We start from the raw sequence: 14,200 nt of genomic DNA, 5'->3' as shown, positions 1-14,200 counted from the left end.
CCTTTACAGCCTGATTACGTGGCAGGTGCTTACATCCCACCACCCTGTGACACTAAGGAACAGAAGTAGGCTTTTACTTCCCAGGCTCTTACGCTGTCCATGCTGTATGCCTGGTGTTCCTGCAGTGACTACTGGAGACTGACTCACACAGGGTCGCAAATGAACAAGCAACGGGGGTCGCTTATTCTCCCCACCCTGCTACAAGGGTATGCCCACATGCTACCAGAGACTGCTCCAGCGTGTGACAAAGGTCCTGCTCCCCTCCTTATTTGCCCTATGTTGTAGCTGACCCACTGAGCACTCATGGAAGACTATGAGTATCTTAGAGACTAATAGCCACCAAGGTAATGTAAGTATTGTACTTTTTTTTTTTAACCAGAACATAAGGGAGCATTAGGCGACCCCTAAACGATCGAGGCTTACTCTCACGATCATATAGACAACTTACCACAGCGACTGTGGTTCATACTTGTAACTACATAAGCTCTAGTGGAAAGGAGACTAGCATACTGACAACCTAATAGTAATGCTAGTGCCATTCTTCCTGGGCCCCCATGAGGCTGTTCCTTGGCTAATGACAGGATTAGGTCGGTGGAGACCAGGAGGTAGAAATGTTGAAATTTCATCTGTCATGAATGGAATTCCTGCTGGTTATTCGTTTCTGTTCGTGGGAGACACTAGCTCATTCAGTCCCTTCCGTGTTACACGGGAGGCAGGCTGAAGGGGCAGGAGACCTATGAGTCAGGAAACGCTCTTCCTATGTCTAAGTCAGGTTAGAAAATTTCTGTATGTTTCTCTGTTTTTTTGTTTTGCAGTTTATTCCTTTTTTTGCAGTTTCTCTTATTGGATGAGCAGCCCGGGACTTGAACTTGAACCTGGGCAAGGGGAGGTGTGCTGAGGCCCCCGTCTCCTGGACTTACATTGGAGTTTGAGGTTCCGGGACACGGGGACCCACGCGGACCGGTGTAATACACACAGAGGGGGTCACGCCCACTGTTTTGGGCGACCCTGTAGTCTGTTTTATGGTTTCCCACTGAGAGCTACGGCTCTGTTCATTGGGGATGTGCTGATGGGGGCCTTACTCCCATATTATGATCAGTACACCCCTCCACTTCATGCTGAGGTTTCTCCCTCGATCATATTATGATCAATACACCCTCCCACTTCATGCTGAAGTTTCTCCCTTGAATGTCTTTACCTAAAGTCTGGAATCTCTGGATGGTAGCGTGTGTATGATCGTTTTGGTGCTAGACTTCACCTCCACCTCAAAGAGGCAGGTTTCCCCTTTGAAAAAAATCGGCATAGTATCCCCAATATCCCAGATCACCTCCTATTAGGTAGTATAGCAGGACTAGGACTACCTCTGGTACATTTCCCATGAGTCCCATATCTGAGGTATTCACACTACAAGGAAAGTAGACCCCACTTAGACCAATAGGCCCTTTAAGTGCCCTCTCAGGTTAGGTTAACTCTACTGTCCCAACCTCCCTCCCTCTCTTCTCATTCCCCACCCCTTCCCACTCCCCCTTTCTTTTCCCACTCTCTCTCCTCCCTCCCTCCTCCCCCACGGACCCTCTCCATCTACAACTCGGGTGTGAAAAAAGACACGCCACCCCAGCCACTGATTATGCCTTCCAGGGTGCAGTCCCCAGCGCCTCTATCCCTCAAGGTGTACTCCTTGAATGCAAAGGGCCTTAATATCCCGGAGAAGCGTAGTAGTCTTCTAGCTGAAGCACACAGGCACAAAGCCCAAATTATATTTGTACAAGAATCTCACTTTAAATCAAGCTCCATACCCCGCTTATCCAACAATCGCTTCCCGGTGGTATATCATGCAACCTGTGCTGAATCCAAGACAAAGGGGGTAGCAATACTGATCGCAAAGTCGCTCACGTTTTGCCTTACTGACCAGATGGTTGACCCGGAGGGTAGGTTCATCTTTCTGAAAGGGCACTGGAAAGACAAGCTGGTGACTCTGGCAAATATATACTGTCCTAACTCTAAACAAGTATCTTCCTTGAAAGATACTCTCCTGAAACTAACGTCATTTAAGACGGGCCTCGTCATTTTGGGAGGCGACTTTAACATGGCCTTAGACCCGCTCCTGGACACATCCACGGGCACCTCCTCACTCCCATTTTGCTCTTTACGACAAGCAAAACTCCAATTAGCCTCTCTTACTCTCCATGATACATGGCGCACCTTGAACCAGCGAGGGAAAGACTACAATTTATTTGTCCCCGCACAAATGCTATTCGAGGCTAGATTACCTTTTTCATACCCCAAAAGGATTTGGCCTACCTCTACGATGTGACAATAGTAAGCATGTTGCTTTCTGACCATCACCCGATCACCCTGACCCTACGATTCCCCCAGAGGGAGACGTTCACCAAGATCTGGAGACTGTATGCCTCCCTTCTTACCGATCCTGGTGATTTGGCCACTATTAAACAGACTATTGGTGATTACTTTCGCCACAATGACACGCCAGATGTGCCCCCCATGACTCAATGGGAGGCTCATAAATGTGTTGTGAGAGGACACCTGATGGCTATAGCGGCAAGGAAAAAGACAGAACAACAGACTTTGGTACGGTAATTGACAGATAAAATATCTAAACTGGAAGTGCAACATAAATGTTCACTAGCTGTTAAAGTAGCAACCAACCTTGCAGACGCAGGGCACTCTTACTAGAAGAACTGTTTAAAAGGGTGTGGAAGCAACAGATGTTATCACAGAAATTATTCTATGAGCACAGTAATAAACCCGGGAGACTTCCGACAAGGTTTACGCAAAAACGCACCCTCGCCTCTACTGTCCATCATATAGTAGATAAATCTGGGGTGGCGCACTCTAAGAACGAAAGTATAGCGCGCCTGTTCCACGCTTTTTATAGCCGGCTGTACAATATTCAGAGAAATGAATGTAATCCAGCAACTTCAAATACACGAAGGAATTAACGAAAGTGAAATCAAGTCAAAAGAAAGTAATGGTGAAAAAAAACTTTTATCAGAGTAAACTAAGGCGAATGCCGCACAAAAATTAATGATAAATTGTAGAAATCAAACTAAAAAGAGGTATTGGTGAAAAAACTCTCATCAAGAAAGACTAAGGCAGATACCGCACAAAATAAAGTGATAAGATGTAAAAATAAATAACCACATGAAAACTATTAATAAGTGATAAACCATAATAAGGCAATGTCAAATACAAGAATCATTTATTGAAAAAATAATTCAAATCATAAACACCAGAAATCATAAAAGATAAAAATATATAAAAAGTCCCATCCCGGTAAAAATCAGTGCAAAAACAAAAAATACATATAAAAAAAGTCCATAGAAGGAGTGAAGATAATAATCCAAAGGGTAGGTTATGCAGGGCCGTCTTTAGCGCAGGGCAAAGGGGGCACTTGCCCTGGGCCCAATCTTTGTTGGGGGGCCCATGCTAGCCTTGAATTGGGGCCCCAATGACAGCTTTGCAAAGCGCACAGAGGACATGTATTCCTGCGCTAGCCAGCTGAGAGGGGGTGGGGCCGGGAGCTCCACTGACGCCTACGTGCATCCTGTATACTCAGAAAAGAGCGTCTGTAGTAAGTGCCAGTGATCGGAGTGGGAGTGTCAGTGGAGCTCCCGGCCCCGCCCCCTCTATACTGGCTGGTGAATACAGAGGTCCGGGGGCGGGGCCGGAAGCTCCAATGACACTCCCACTCCGATCACTGGCTCTCACTACAGACGCTCTATTCCGAGTATACAGGCTGCACATGGGCGGGGTCAGAGCGTCAGTGGAGCTCCCGGCCCCGCCCCTCTCAGCTGGCTCGTGCTAGAATACAGCCTCCCGTGTCCTCTGTGCGCTCTGCAAAGCTGTCGTCGGGGCCCCAATTCACGGGTGACGCAGCCCCCCAACAAAGCATCAGTGGAGCTGTTGTAGTGAGAGCAGAGAGTGAAAGCCCGCCCACACACCTGAATGTATGTAGTGAGTTTGGCTGGCCAGGTATGTCCTTACACCCATAAAATGCCTGACTGTTTAAACCCTGAGCTGTGTTATTCAACTGTAAAGCTGTGCATTGCTGAAAGTTCTCTGACCATCTCCTGTATAATGTCTGCAGTCTCTGATTGTCTCCTGCAGTATGTCCGCAGTCTCTGGTAATCTCCTGCAGTATGTCCGCAGTCTCTGGTAATCTCCTGCAGTATGTCCGCAGTCTCAAATTGTCTCCTGCAGTATGTCCGCAGTCTCTGATTGTCTCCTGCAGTATGTCCATAGTCTCTGATTGTCTCCTGCAGTATGTCCGCAGTCTCTGATTGTCTCCTGCAGTATGTCTGCAGTCTCTGGTAATCTCCTGCAGTATGTCCGCAATCTCTGTCTCCTGCAGTATGTCCGCAGTCTCTGTCTCCTGCAGTATGTCCGCAGTCTCTGATTGTCTTCTGCAGTATGTCCGCAGTCTGATTGTCTCCTGCAGTATGTCCGCAGTCTCTGGTAATCTCCTGCAGTATGTCCGCAGCCTCTGATTGTCTCCTGCAGTATGTCCTCAGTCTCTGCTTGTCTCCTGCAGTATGTCCGCAGTCTCTAAATGTCTCCTGCAGTATGTCCACAGTCTCTGGTAATCTCCTGCAGTATGTCCACAGTCTCTGATTGTCTCCTGCAGTATGTCCGCAGTCTCTGATTGTCTCCTGCAGTATGTCCGCAGTCTCTGGTAATCTCCTGCAGTATGTCCGCAGTCTCTGGTAATCTCCTGCAGTATGTCCGCAGTCTCTGGTAATCTCCTGCAGTATGTCCACAGTCTCTGATTGTCTTCTGCAGTATGTCCGCAGTCTGTCTCCTGCAGTATGTCCGCAGTCTCTGATTGTCTCCTGCAGTATGTCCGCAGTCTCTGATTGTCTCCTGCAGTATGTCCGCAGTCTCTGATTGTCTCCTGCAGTATGTCCGCAGTCTCTGATTGTCTCCTGCAGTATGTCCGCAGTCTCTGGTAATCTCCTGCAGTATGTCCGCAGTCTCTTGTAATCTCCTGCAGTATGTCCACAGTCTCTGATTGTCTTCTGCAGTATGTCCGCAGTCTCTGATTGTCTCCTGCAGTATGTCCGCAGTCTCTGATTGTCTCCTGCAGTATGTCCGCAGTCTCTGATTGTCTCCTGCAGTATGTCCGCAGTCTCTGATTGTCTCCTGCAGTATGTCCGCAGTCTATGATTGTCTCCTGCAGTATGTCCGCAGTCTCTGGTAATCTCCTGCAGTATGTCCGCAGCCTCTGATTGTCTCCTGCAGTATGTCCGCAGCCTCTGATTGTCTCCTGCAGTATGTCCGCAGTCTCTAAATGTCTCCTGCAGTATGTCCGCAGTCTCTGGTAAACTCCTGCAGTATGTCCACAGTCTCTGATTGTCTCCTGCAGTATGTCCGCAGTCTCTGGTAATCTGCTGCAGTATGTCCGCAGTCTCTGGTAATCTCCTGCAGTATGTCCGCAGTCTCTGGTAATCTCCTGCAGTATGTCCGCAGTCTCTGGTAATCTCCTGCAGTATGTCCGCAGTCTCTGGTAATCTCCTGCAGCATGTCCGCAGTCTCTGGTAATCTCCTGCAGCATGTCCGCAGTCTCTGGTAATCTCCTGCAGTATGTCCGCAGTCTCTGGTAATCTCCTGCAGTATGTCCGCAGTCTCTGGTAATCTCCTGCAGTATGTCCGCAGTCTCTGATTGTCTCCTGCAGTATGTCCGCAGTCTCTGTCTCCTGCAGTATGTCCGCAGTCTTTGTCTCCTGCAGTATGTCCGCAGTCTCTGATTGTCTCCTGCAGTATGTCCGCAGTCTCTGATTGTCTCCTGCAGTATGTCCGCAGTCTCTGATTGTCTCCTGCAGTATGTCTGCAGTCTCTGATTGTCTCCTGCAGTATGTCCACAGTCTCTGATTGTCTCCTGCAGTATGTCCGCAGTCTCTGATTGTCTCCTGCCGTATGTCTGCAGTCTCTGGTAATCTCCTGCAGTATGTCCGCAGTCTCTGTCTCCTGCAGTATGTCCGCAGTCTCTGTCTCCTGCAGTATGTCCGCAGTCTCTGTCTCCTGCAGTATGTCCGCAGTCTCTGTCTCCTGCAGTATGTCCGCAGTCTCTGTCTCCTGCAGTATGTCCGCAGTCTCTGATTGTCTCCTGCAGTATGTCCGCAGTCTCTGATTGTCTTCTGCAGTATGTCCGCAGTCTGATTGTCTCCTGCAGTATGTCCGCAGTCTCTGGTAATCTCCTGCAGTATGTCCGCAGCCTCTGATTGTCTCCTGCAGTATGTCCTCAGTCTCTGCTTGTCTCCTGCAGTATGTCCGCAGTCTCTAAATGTCTCCTGCAGTATGTCCACAGTCTCTGGTAATCTCCTGCAGTATGTCCACAGTCTCTGATTGTCTCCTGCAGTATGTCCGCAGTCTCTGATTGTCTCCTGCAGTATGTCCTCAGTCTCTGCTTGTCTCCTGCAGTATGTCCGCAGTCTCTAAATGTCTCCTGCAGTATGTCCACAGTCTCTGGTAATCTCCTGCAGTATGTCCACAGTCTCTGATTGTCTCCTGCAGTATGTCCGCAGTCTCTGATTGTCTCCTGCAGTATGTCCGCAGTCTCTGGTAATCTCCTGCAGTATGTCCGCAGTCTCTTGTAATCTCCTGCAGTATGTCCGCAGTCTCTGGTAATCTCCTGCAGTATGTCCACAGTCTCTGATTGTCTTCTGCAGTATGTCCGCAGTCTCTGATTGTCTCCTGCAGTATGTCCGCAGTCTATGATTGTCTCCTGCAGTATGTCCGCAGTCTCTGGTAATCTCCTGCAGTATGTCCGCAGCCTCTGATTGTCTCCTGCAGTATGTCCGCAGCCTCTGATTGTCTCCTGCAGTATGTCTGCAGTCTCTAAATGTCTCCTGCAGTATGTCCGCAGTCTCTGGTAAACTCCTGCAGTATGTCCACAGTCTCTGATTGTCTCCTGCAGTATGTCCGCAGTCTCTGGTAATCTGCTGCAGTATGTCCGCAGTCTCTGGTAATCTCCTGCAGTATGTCCGCAGTCTCTGGTAATCTCCTGCAGTATGTCCGCAGTCTCTGGTAATCTCCTGCAGTATGTCCGCAGTCTCTGGTAATCTCCTGCAGTATGTCCGCAGTCTCTGGTAATCTCCTGCAGCATGTCCGCAGTCTCTGGTAATCTCCTGCAGCATGTCCGCAGTCTCTGGTAATCTCCTGCAGTATGTCCGCAGTCTCTGGTAATCTCCTGCAGTATGTCCGCAGTCTCTGGTAATCTCCTGCAGTATGTCTGCTGTCTCTGATTGTCTCCTGCAGTATGTCCGCAGTCTCTGGTAATCTCCTGCAGTATGTCCGCAGTCTCTGATTGTCTCCTGCAGTATGTCCGCAGTCTCTGTCTCCTGCAGTATGTCCGCAGTCTCTGATTGTCTCCTGCAGTATGTCCGCAGTCTCTGATTGTCTCCTGCAGTATGTCTGCAGTCTCTGGTAATCTCCTGCAGTATGTCCGCAGTCTTTGTCTCCTGCAGTATGTCCGCAGTCTCTGTCTCCTGCAGTATGTCCGCAGTCTCTGTCTCCTGCAGTATGTCCGCAGTCTCTGTCTCCTGCAGTATGTCCGCAGTCTCTGTCTCCTGCAGTATGTCCGCAGTCTCTGATTGTCTCCTGCAGTATGTCCGCAGTCTCTGATTGTCTTCTGCAGTATGTCCGCAGTCTGATTGTCTCCTGCAGTATGTCCGCAGTCTCTGGTAATCTCCTGCAGTATGTCCGCAGCCTCTGATTGTCTCCTGCAGTATGTCCTCAGTCTCTGCTTGTCTCCTGCAGTATGTCCGCAGTCTCTAAATGTCTCCTGCAGTATGTCCACAGTCTCTGGTAATCTCCTGCAGTATGTCCACAGTCTCTGATTGTCTCCTGCAGTATGTCCGCAGTCTCTGATTGTCTCCTGCAGTATGTCCGCAGTCTCTGGTAATCTCCTGCAGTATGTCCGCAGTCTCTTGTAATCTCCTGCAGTATGTCCGCAGTCTCTGGTAATCTCCTGCAGTATGTCCACAGTCTCTGATTGTCTTCTGCAGTATGTCCGCAGTCTCTGATTGTCTCCTGCAGTATGTCCGCAGTCTATGATTGTCTCCTGCAGTATGTCCGCAGTCTCTGGTAATCTCCTGCAGTATGTCCGCAGCCTCTGATTGTCTCCTGCAGTATGTCCGCAGCCTCTGATTGTCTCCTGCAGTATGTCCGCAGTCTCTAAATGTCTCCTGCAGTATGTCCGCAGTCTCTGGTAAACTCCTGCAGTATGTCCACAGTCTCTGATTGTCTCCTGCAGTATGTCCGCAGTCTCTGGTAATCTGCTGCAGTATGTCCGCAGTCTCTGGTAATCTCCTGCAGTATGTCCGCAGTCTCTGGTAATCTCCTGCAGTATGTCCGCAGTCTCTGGTAATCTCCTGCAGTATGTCCGCAGTCTCTGGTAATCTCCTGCAGCATGTCCGCAGTCTCTGGTAATCTCCTGCAGCATGTCCGCAGTCTCTGGTAATCTCCTGCAGTATGTCCGCAGTCTCTGGTAATCTCCTGCAGTATGTCCGCAGTCTCTGGTAATCTCCTGCAGTATGTCCGCAGTCTCTGGTAATCTCCTGCAGTATGTCCGCAGTCTCTGGTAATCTCCTGCAGTATGTCCGCAGTCTCTGGTAATCTCCTGCAGTATGTCCGCAGTCTCTGATTGTCTCCTGCAGTATGTCCGCAGTCTCTGGTAATCTCCTGCAGTATGTCCGCAGTCTCTGATTGTCTCCTGCAGTATGTCCGCAGTCTCTGTCTCCTGCAGTATGTCCGCAGTCTCTGATTGTCTCCTGCAGTATGTCCGCAGTCTCTGATTGTCTCCTGCAGTATGTCCGCAGTCTCTGATTGTCTCCTGCAGTATGTCCGCAGTCTCTGATTGTCTCCTGCAGTATGTCCGCAGTCTCTGGTAATCTCCTGCAGTATGTCCGCAGCCTCTGATTGTCTCCTGCAGTATGTCCTCAGTCTCTGCTTGTCTCCTGCAGTATGTCCGCAGTCTCTGGTAATCTCCTGCAGTATGTCCACAGTCTCTGATTGTCTCCTGCAGTATGTCCGCAGTCTCTGATTGTCTCCTGCAGTATGTCCGCAGTCTCTGGTAATCTCCTGCAGTATGTCCGCAGTCTCTTGTAATCTCCTGCAGTATGTCCGCAGTCTCTGGTAATCTCCTGCAGTATGTCCACAGTCTCTGATTGTCTCCTGCAGTATGTCCACAGTCTATGATTGTCTCCTGCAGTATGTCCGCAGTCTCTGGTAATCTCCTGCAGTATGTCCGCAGTCTCTTGTAATCTCCTGCAGTATGTCCGCAGTCTCTGGTAATCTCCTGCAGTATGTCCGCAGTCTCTGATTGTCTCCTGCAGTATGTCCGCAGTCTATGATTGTCTCCTGCAGTATGTCCGCAGTCTCTGGTAATCTCCTGCAGTATGTCCGCAGCCTCTGATTGTCTCCTGCAGTATGTCCGCAGCCTCTGATTGTCTCCTGCAGTATGTCCGCAGTCTCTAAATGTCTCCTGCAGTATGTCCGCAGTCTCTGGTAATCTGCTGCAGTATGTCCGCAGTCTCTGGTAATCTCCTGCAGTATGTCCGCAGTCTCTGGTAATCTCCTGCAGTATGTCCGCAGTCTCTGGTAATCTCCTGCAGTATGTCCACAGTCTCTGATTGTCTTCTGCAGTATGTCCGCAGTCTCTGATTGTCTCCTGCAGTATGTCCGCAGTCTATGATTGTCTCCTGCAGTATGTCCGCAGTCTCTGGTAATCTCCTGCAGTATGTCCGCAGCCTCTGATTGTCTCCTGCAGTATGTCCGCAGCCTCTGATTGTCTCCTGCAGTATGTCCGCAGTCTCTAAATGTCTCCTGCAGTATGTCCGCAGTCTCTGGTAATCTCCTGCAGTATGTCCGCAGTCTCTGGTAATCTCCTGCAGTATGTCCGCAGTCTCTGGTAATCTCCTGCAGTATGTCCGCAGTCTCTGGTAATCTCCTGCAGTATGTCTGCAGTCTCTGGTAATCTCCTGCAGTATGTCCGCAGTCTCTGGTAATCTCCTGCAGCATGTCCGCAGTCTCTGGTAATCTCCTGCAGCATGTCCGCAGTCTCTGGTAATCTCCTGCAGCATGTCCGCAGTCTCTGGTAATCTCCTGCAGTATGTCCGCAGTCTCTGGTAATCTCCTGCAGTATGTCCGTAGCCTCTGATTGTCTCCTGCAGTATGTCCGCAGTCTCTGGTAATCTCCTGCAGTATGTCTGCAGTCTCTGTTTGTCTCCTGCAATATGTCCGCAGTCTCTGAACCTCTCCTGTAGTATGTCTGCACTCTCTGACACTCTCCTGTAGTATGTCCACAGTCTCTGATTGTCTCCTGCAGTATGTCCGCAGTCTCTGGTACTCTCCTGCAGTATGTCCACAGTCTCTGATTGTCTCCTGCAGTATGTCCGCAGTCTATGATTGTCTCCTGCAGTATGTCCGCAGTCTCTGGTAATCTCCTGCAGTATGTCCACAGTCTCTGATTGTCTCCTGCAGTATGTCCGCAGTCTATGATTGTCTTCTGCAGTATGTCCGCAGTCTCTAGTAATATCCTGCAGCATGTCCGCAGTCTCTGGTAATCTCCTGCAGTATGTCCGCAGTCTCTGGTAATCTCCTGCAGTATGTCCGCAGTCTCTGGTAATCTCCTGCAGTATGTCCGTAGCCTCTGATTGTCTCCTGCAGTATGTCCACAGTCTCTGTCTCCTGCAGTATGTCTGCAGTCTCTGGTAATCTCCTGCAGTATGTCCACAGTCTCTGATTGTCTCCTGCAATATGTCCGCAGTCTCTGAACCTCTCCTGTAGTATGTCTGCACTCTCTGACACTCTCCTGTAGTATGATTATTAATGTGCCCCTTTACTTTACTTGCTCAATTATTTGGGATTGCTCCACTGCTCAGTGAGAGGTAATGATGTGCATTAACCTCTAGCAACCAATCAGCGAACAGTAGTGATCTGCTTTAATCTCTAGCAACCAATCAGTAAGTGGTAATGATGTGCTGTAACCCCTATCATCCAATTAGTGAGCGCTAATAATGTACATTAACCTCTAGCAACCAATCAGCAAGTAGAAATTATGTGTTGTAACCTCTAGAAACCAGCCAGTGAGCAGTAAGGATAGGCTGTAGCCTCTGGCAAACAATTGCAATCGCTGCGTCATCTGCTGCAGTAAACTGATTTTGAGTCTACCTGCTATTTTTTGTATGTCTCAGAATGGAGGGGGGGGGGGGCCCAAGAGAATGTTTTCCCAGGGCCCAATCAAAATTAAAGACGGCCCTGGGTGTATGAAACCAGATCCTAATTCCAAGATAGTAGCACACCCGAGTGTGTATAGGGGCTCCTTACCAGCTACAGGTGACCACCATGGGTGGTCTCAGGTGGCACAGGGAATGATAAGGTCTCCCAGGAACCTATAACGGCATCTGTAAAAGCAGCTAGGTCTGTGGTAAGTTTTGAAGGCAGCTTCTCGTTCCTCATTGAGGAACGAGAAGCTGCCTTCAAAACTTGCCTCAGGAACAAGAATCTGCCTTCAAAACTTGCCTCAGGAACGAGAAGCTGCCTTCACAACTTGCCACAGGAACGAGAAGCTGCCTTCAAAACTTGCCACAGGAACAAGAAGCTGCCTTCAAAACTTGCCACAGGAACGAGAAGCTGCCTTCAAAACTTACCACGGACCTAGCTGCTTTTACAGATGCCGTTATAGGTTCCGGAAGACCTTATCATTCCCTGTGCCTGGTGAGACCACCCATGATGGTCACCTGTAGCTGGTAAGTAGCCTCTATACTCACTCGGGTGTGCTACTATCTTGGAATTAGGATCTGGTTTCATACACCTACCCTTTGGATTATTTTCTTCACTCCTTCTATGGACTTTTTTATATGTATTTTTTGTTTTTGCACTGATTTTTACCGGGATGGAACTTTTTATATATTTTTATTTTATTTTTATCTTTTATGATTTCTGGTGTTTGATTTGTTTGAATTATTTTTTCAAAAATTGATTCTTGTATTTGATATTGCCTTATTATGGTTTATCACTTATTAATATTTTTCATGTGGTTATTTATTTTTACATCTTATCACTTTATTTTGTGCGGTATCCGCCTTAGTCTTTCTTGATGAGAGTTTTTTCACCAATACCTCTTTTTAGTTTGATTTCTACAATTTATCATTCATTTTTGTGAGGCATTCGCCTTAGTTTTCTCTGATGAGAGTTTTTTCACCATTACTTTGTTTTGACTTGATTTCACTTTCGTTAATTCCTTCCTGATTTTAGCGCCGCATATTTTTCACATTTGTACTGGAGTTTTTGTATTAGACTTTTTGGTGCTGGCTGTTCTATTTATTTTTCAATATTATTTAATTCCATATTTAGTTTGAGCGCAGCATAACCCTTGGGTTTTTTAACAACATCAAATACACGACCAGACTTGATAAGAGACTTTCTTCATATGTATAGCCCTAGTACGCTATCGACTGATGACCGGCAAGCTCTTGAAGCCCCCCTGTCATCAGAGGAATGGGAAGAAGCCTTAAAGGCCACAAATCCAGGCAAGAGTCCAGGGCCGGATGGCTTCATGGCACAATACTATAAGAGCTTTGCTGACCTCTTGGCCCCGGGTTTCCTCAAGGCCTTCAATTCCCTATCAGATACTCCTAGCTCTTCAAGTAGCCTACTAGAGGCATATATTGTATCTCGGTGATCTCAAAAGAGAACAAAGACCCCGCTAATGTAGCCAATTACCGACCGAACGTGGATGTCAAACAATTTTCCAAGATCCTTGTGACCCGGCTGTCCTACCATGTGCCTGCCTGGGTGGGTCTCGACCAAGTTGGCTTTGTCCCTGGCAGAGAAGCCAGGGACAATACCATTAAAGCTCTAAACCTACACCATTGGCTTACCTCCATCCAACGCAAAGGGTTTTCCTAACAATGGATACTGAGAAGGCCTTTGACCGAGTGGCCTGGGACTATATGGATGCAGTCCTCGGGGCACTAGGACTGTGGAGCTGTATACAAGCTTTTATTATTATACGCTAGTCCAAGAGCTAGAGTTTGGGTCAATGGCCACTTGTCGGATGCCTTCTCCATCCATAATGTAACCAGGCAGGGCTGCCCCCTTTCTACCTTACTATACATCCTTACGTTGGAACCTCTTGCGCTGCATCCTAGCGAATCCAAACATAAAAGACATTGAAGTTCATGGTCGGGGATATAAGTTTGCAGCCTTTGTGGATGACATCCTGCTCTTCCTCTCATCCCCACTGATGTACCTACCTAACCTGATGCAAGTCTTAGAACAGTTCCAACTTATCTCAAATTTGAAAATTAATTATTCAAAATCATTTGCGCTAAACATCTCTCTACCCCCTAAACTAGTACATCAATGCCAGACGAATTTCCCCTTCTGTTGGAAGAAAGATGCCATTAGCTACTTGGCTATCCAACTACCTAGCAGGCTAACAGACTTATACGATAAAAACTTTGTCAGAACTAAAAAATTTACAAGAAGACCTCCTTAGGTCTCCTGTTTTGGATGACCCTCCATCCTAAAAATTATGTTGCTCCCCCGCATTCTGTATAAACTGCAGACTATCCCAATCCGCCTACCACCTTCCTTCTTTGCGGCGTATAAAAGAATGTGCAGGGCTTTCCTATGGGGATCCAAGGTGGCACGAATTAGATGGGCGAAACTGGTTCTGCCAAAGTCTTGTCGTGGCATTAGCCTCCCTGACTTGCAGAGATACTACTGGGCTACCCAGTTAGCCCGGATAGTGGATTGGAGGATTCACACCCGATGTAAGAGATGGGTACTCCTGAAGCAAATGATAGCAGGAGTCGAACGCCGTTCGGTTCCCTGGTTTTCTAAAAAGCATATAACACCTGACATCCAGTCACACCCTCTTATTGGAGCAACCCTGCATGCCTTTGATAGCGCGTAGACTTTACAGGCCCTATCAGCCAAAGACTGTGCAATTACCCCTATTAAGGGGAACCCGGATTTTCATTCCAGGGATGGCCAAGGCCTACTTGTCAGCCGGATGGCCCTATGAAGAGATGCCAGCCAAACATTTCTTTTCCAGGGGCAGGTTCCTCCGCCAGAGAGAGCTCGCAGCCCTATCACTGACCAAGTCCTTCCCTTTTTGGGTTTACCTACAACTAAAACACTACCTAGACAACCCAGCGACTAGGGAAAGCTT

The 14,200-nt window shown here is 48.3% G+C and overlaps 1 protein-coding gene across 1 annotated transcript in view; it reads left to right on the top strand.

Annotated features, from left to right (window-relative positions):
• The first annotated feature begins 3,819 nt into the window (after nucleotides 1–3,819).
• Nucleotides 3,820–14,200, top strand: part of MRPL28 (mitochondrial ribosomal protein L28) — a 96,873-nt gene continuing 86,492 nt past the window's right edge. Inside the window, exon 1 of the mRNA XM_073633056.1 lies at nucleotides 3,820–3,993. The gene's annotated coding sequence lies outside the window, so the exon portion shown is untranslated. The remainder of the gene's footprint in view (nucleotides 3,994–14,200) is intronic.

The sequence above is a fragment of the Aquarana catesbeiana genome, linkage group LG06, assembly GCF_042186555.1.
Source record: "Aquarana catesbeiana isolate 2022-GZ linkage group LG06, ASM4218655v1, whole genome shotgun sequence".
NCBI lineage: Eukaryota > Metazoa > Chordata > Amphibia > Anura > Ranidae > Aquarana > Aquarana catesbeiana.
Note: the sequence above shows the minus strand (reverse complement) of the source record. Positions and strands in the feature narration are given on the sequence as shown.